This window comes from Taudactylus pleione, unplaced genomic scaffold, assembly GCF_031769625.1.
Source record: "Taudactylus pleione unplaced genomic scaffold, aTauple2 ptg000066l, whole genome shotgun sequence".
NCBI classification, from domain to species: Eukaryota; Metazoa; Chordata; class Amphibia; order Anura; family Myobatrachidae; genus Taudactylus; species Taudactylus pleione.
In genome coordinates, this window is record NW_028284468.1 from 37,170,816 (window position 1) to 37,176,668 (window position 5,853).

General features: G+C 43.2%; 1 long non-coding RNA gene across 1 annotated transcript; it reads right to left on the bottom strand.

The window, feature by feature from the left end:
* Positions 1–306: 306 nt before the first annotated feature.
* Positions 307–5,494, bottom strand: LOC148534595 (uncharacterized). The gene is made up of 4 exons (XR_015877654.1): positions 5,290–5,494; positions 4,380–4,490; positions 1,808–2,219; positions 307–877 (listed from the first exon to the last, which is right to left on the bottom strand). It is a non-coding gene; the product is annotated as an uncharacterized LOC148534595 (long non-coding RNA).
* Between the last annotated feature and the right edge of the window lie 359 nt (positions 5,495–5,853).

Consider the following 5,853-nt stretch of genomic DNA (forward strand, 5'->3'; position numbering starts at 1 on the left):
TTTTTTTTTTTTATTTAAACTCTTTATTATAACTGATACAGCCAATAAGGCTGCATTAACAAGACTGTGCATTGAACTGTAGGCAAAAACATATATTTTAGTTATTTTTAATATATATGTTATCAATCCCAATAGGTAGGCTACTGTATGTTGTATGGTGGATCAGACACCAGATTGAACAGGCCAATACACACATGGCACAAGTACAGATTGTGGCCCTAGCTTCCATCAATCTGTACTTGCGCCATGTGTGTAGCAACCTTGTCCAATTAGCGTCATCACCACCGTATACCATACAGCCAGCACCTATTGGGAGTGATAAAATTTGGTGATAGTGCAGGCAACAATAAGAAGAAGAAAAAAAAATTACGAGCAACGCGGCAAATCTTCCTCTGACTCCAGCAAAGCATTATAAACGGTCTGGCTTGTAGGTGAGGTGCTGGGTGGAGGAGTAATCTCCAATTGGGCTGGGGGGGCTTACATAGGCAGTTGGGGCAGGCGAATAAAGAAGTGGGTGTGCAATGTAAGTGGAGTCATGTAAATTGCTATTGAGTGACCTAATTAAAAGCTCATAAATGAGCCTGTGGAAATTTTTCTTAGTTAGGTCATCCATTTTTCTCATTCGACTGTCAACATGCACTGTAAAATCATCGACATCATCTGGCGGTTTCTGAAGGCTGTGTTCTGCTTGTTGGAGAAATAAGTTCTCCTGTTCTGTGTACTGCTGCTTTCTCCCCTGTTTTTTTTTTAAGTGGTGTAGAAGAAAATAATGGTCATGGTAGAATGGGTGTTAGTACTGGGGTAAAATTATCCACCTTGCTGTCCCCGAGTAAACTTAGGTCAGCATGGAGGACATATTAGGCTCTTGGGTGGGAGTCTATATAGAAAAAAAAAAGAAAAACAATATTATAGTCATGTATTTTTAACCCATTTTTTTTACTATTTTTCCAGTTTCCTAACACTGTGGATGAGTGGAAGAGCATTGCTGAAGAGTTTGAACAACATTAGAATTTCCCTAACTGTGGAGGAGCCATCGATGGAAAACACATCCGCATCAACCCACCTGCCAACACCGGATCATATTACTACAAGTACAAACGCTTCTTCAGCATCGTTCTCATGGCAGTTGTGAATGCCAACCATGAATTTTTGTTTGCGGATGTCGGCAAGAATGGCCGTGCTTCAGATGGTGGGTCCTTCATACAGACGGCTTTCTACCAGAGACTCATCAACAAAACCCTCAACTTGCCGTCACTGGACGAAACAAAGCACGGCCTAAATTACATTTTCATCGCAGACAAGGGTATTGCATTACATGAACATGTGATGAAGCCATTTGCACAGAGGGGCCTGACCAGAGAGAAAAGGATCTACAACTATCGTCTATCCCGGGCACAGCGCATTGTAGAAAATGCGTTTGGAATACTCAGCAACAGGTTCTGCATTTTGCACACCACCATAAACCTACGTGTGGAGAAGATAGACTGGGTCGTGATGGCGTGCTGTGTGCTACATAACTTTCTGAGAAGGAAAACTACACAATGAGGACCAGTACCAGCTAGACCAGAAGATGCAGGACATCTGGAGGAGATTGCCCAGTTTACATCAGTGTCTGCACCACCAATTCCTACAACATCGACAGCACGTGCCAAAGAAGTGAGGGAGGAGTATATGGCCTATTTCAATGGACCAGGTGCGGTGCCATGGCAGGAGGACTGTCTGTGAGATAAATGACTATAATGGACAATTGAGATTGAGCTACAAAAACAATAAAAGGATTTGGTGTATGAACTGGGTCTCTACTTACCAAAATTTCCTCAGACTGTCCCCTCACTTCTGCCGTTTCTTCTCCCTCTCGTTCAGCCATCAGGATAACAGACTGGCATTGTGGTTCCTGTTCACTGATGAAGCTTATCAGGTGATAGTACCACAGTGTTGGCTGGTACATGTCGTCGGTGCCTGCTCCAGAGCTTTTCGAATCGTCCACTTTTTTCTTCTCCTTTATGTAGACGATACGCAGGTTCTGGATTTTGTGGCATGCTGTTTTAAGGTCACCATCTGCAATGAACTTTTTGGTGTAGTCCAACAACACCCCCAAGCTGCCAATTTCTGAGCCTTGTTGTAGTATTGTCTACTGGATATCTGCCATAGACATTCCTTTGACTGTAGGATCTCAAGGAATCCAGTCACAAACTTGTGTTCACTATCCATAAAAATTGCTAGGAAGAAATAATAAAAAGTAATTTTTTTTAAACTACCATATATACTCGAGTATAAGCTGAGTTTTTTCAGCATATTTTTTGTGTTGAAAAAGCACCCCCTCGGCTTATACTCGAGTGAAGTGTGTAGCGCTGACCGGACGGAGTTCGGTCAGCGCTACACAGCACAAACACACAGCCGCCAGAGCCGGCAGCTGTGTGTTTGTTGTAATCGGCAGCCGCTGAGAGTCTGTCAGACTCTCATTGGCTGCTGCTGCTCCCACTGCGGGAGCCATCTTCCGGCTCCCGCAGTGGGTAATGGGAGAGATGTCAAGAGTAATGATGTCTCTCCCAGGCAAAACGGCCGGAGGAGCTGTTAGCGGCAGGACCAGGAGCGGGGATTTCAGGTAAGTGATTTTTTTTTAATTCTTATTACGTCTCTCTCTACTGGGGGGGACTACTGGGGGCACTACCAGGGGGCGATTACTACAGGAGGCACTACCAGGGGGGCATTACTACAGGGGGCACTAAAAGGGGGGATTACCACTGGGGGAACTACCAGGGGGGGAATACTACTGGGGCACTAAAAGGGGGGGATTACCACTGGGGGCACTACCAGGGGGGGATTACTACAGGGGGCACTAAAAGGGGGGATTACTACTGGGGGCACAACCAGGGGGAATTACTCCTGGGGGCACTACCAGCTGCTGCATTTCCCACCCTAGGCTTATACTCGAGTCAATAAGTTTTCCTAGTTTTTTGTGGTAAAAGTAGGTACGTCGGCTTATATTCGGGTCGACTTATACTCGAGTATATACTGTATATTTTAAATTGTTTTGTAAATTTTTAATGTTGTTTATTTCTACAGTTTTCAAGATTTTTTAAAATGTTTTTTTCAGGTTTTTAAAATGTTTGTATTTGTTTTTTAATTTTTTTTACAGGAATGTAATGTGTTTTAATAGTATTGTAATATGGGTTTTTTCAGAATTTTAATGTATTTTTATTGTATTGTAATATGTTTTTTTAGAGGAATGTAATGTGTTTTTTATAGTATTGTAAAAAAAAATGCAGGATTTTAATGTATTTTTATTGTATTGTAATATGTTTTTTTACAGGAATGTAATGTGTTTTTAAAAGTATTGTAATATGGTTTTTATTCATGATTTTAATGTGTTTTTATTGTATTGTAATATTTTTTTTACAGGAATGTAATGTGTTTTTAAAAGTATTGTAATATTTTTATTTGTTGTTGCAATGTATTTGTTTCTGTTGCTGACATACATTTGTTTATGGTGGCATATTCAAACATCATAAACAACTGTATCACAAGAACAAAAACAAATTTTATATGTATTGATGTTGTTGTAATGTATTCTTCTTTGTTGTTGAAATAAATTTGTTTATGGCATTTTAATATATTTTGAGTGTTTTATGATTTTAAAGGTATTATTAGGTGGCCCGTGACATTGGTGGGCAGTGATTGGGTAGGTGGCACACATTGGTGGGTAGGTGGGTGGCACACATTGGTGGGCAGTGGGAGGTTAATGCATGACCCAGCCACCGCCCGCCTCATTCCAGCAGGCAGTGGCTGGGTCATGCATTTATAGGTGGGTGGCACACATTGGTGGGCAGTGGGAGGTTAATGCATGACCCAGCCACCGCCTGCCTCATTCCAGCAGGTGGTGGCTGGGTCATGTATTTTTATGTGGGTGGCACACATTGGTGGGTAGGTGGGTGGCACATATTGCTGGGCAGTGGGAGGTTAATGCATGACCCAGCCACTGCTCGCCTCATACCGGCAGGTTGTGGCTGGGTCATACATTTAAAGGTGGGTAGTGCACATTGGTGGGTAGATGGGTGGTACACATTGGTGGGTAGTCGGAGGTTAATGCATGACCCAGCCACCGCCTGCCTCATCCCAGTGGGTGGAGGCTGGTTAATGCATTTATAGGTGGGTGGCACATATTGGTGGGTAGGTGGGTGGCACACATTGGTGGGTAGGTGGGTGGCACACATTGGTGGGCAGTGGGAGGTTAATGTATGACCCAGTCACCGCCTACCTCATTCTGGTGGGCAGTGGCTGGGTCATGCATTTATAGGTGGGTGGCACACATTGGTGGGTAGGTGATTGGCACACATTGGTGGGCAGTGGGGTTGCATTGATACAGTAACAATACTCACCAAAGTGCTGCAATCCAGACTTCAGTGTGCAGGCTCCCAATCGTGCTTCATTCTCTTTCTATTCACGATGCTGCACAAGATGGTGGATGGGCATGTACAGGGCCCTGTCTGCTGTTGAAATAAATTTGTTTATGGCATTTTAATATATTTTGAGTGTTTTATGATTTTAAAGGTATTATTAGGTGGCCCGTGACATTGGTGGCCTGTGATTGGGTAGGTGGCACACATTGGTGGGTAGGTGGGTGGCACACATTGGTGGGCAGTGGGAGGTTAATGCATGACCCAGCCGCCGCCCGCCTCATTCCGGCAGGCAGTGGCTGGGTCATGCATTTATAGGTGGGTGGCACACATTGGTGGGCAGTGGGAGGTTAATGCATGACCCAGCCACCGCCTGCCTCATTCCGGCAGGTGGTGGCTGGGTCATGCATTTTTATGTGGGTGGCACACATTGGTGGGTAGGTGGGTGGCACACATTGCTGGGCAGTGGGAGGTTAATGCATGACCCAGCCACTGCCCACCTCATACCGGCAGGTTGTGGCTGGGTCATACATTTAAAGGTGGGTGGCGCACCTTGGTGGGTAGATGGGTGGTACACATTGGTGGGTAGTGGGAGGGTAATGCATGACCCAGCCACCACCTGCCTCATTCCAGTGGGTGGAGGCTGGTTAATGCATTTATAGGTGGGTGGCACATATTGGTGGGTAGGTGGGTGGCACACATTGGTGGGTAGGTGGGTGGCACACATTGGTGGGCAGTGGGAGGTTAATGCATGACCCAGCCACTGCCCACCTCATTCTGGTGGGCAGTGGCTGGGTCATGCATTTATAGGTGGGTGGCACACATTGGTGGGTAGGTGATTGGCACACATTGGTGGGCAGTGGGGTTGCATTGATACAGTAACAATACTCACCAAAGTGCTGCAATCCAGACTTCAGTGTGCAGGCTCCCAATCGTGCTTCATTCTCCTTCTATTCACGATGCTGCACAAGATGGTGCATGGGCATGTACAGGGCCCTGTCTGCCAAATTCTGCAACATACGATAATCGTGAGATACATCGTGAGTGTAATGTGTTTTTAATAGTATTGTAATATGTTTTTTTTTAGGATTTTAATGTATTTTTATTGTATTGTAGTATGTTTTTTTACAGGAATGTAATGTGTTTTTAATAGTATTGTAATATGGGTTTTTTCAGAATTGTCATGTATTTTTATTGTATTGTAATATATTTTTTTAGAGGAATGTAATGTGTTTTTTATAGTATTGTTAAAAAAAATTTTCAGGATTTTAATGTATTTTTTATTGTATTGTAATATGTTTTTTTACAGGAATGTAATTGTGTTTCTAATAGTATTCTAATATGGTTTTTATTCAGAATTTTAATGTGTTTTTATTGTATTGTAATATTTTTTTTACAGGAATGTAATGTGTTTTTAAAAGTATTGTAATATTTTTATTTGTTGTTGCAATGTATT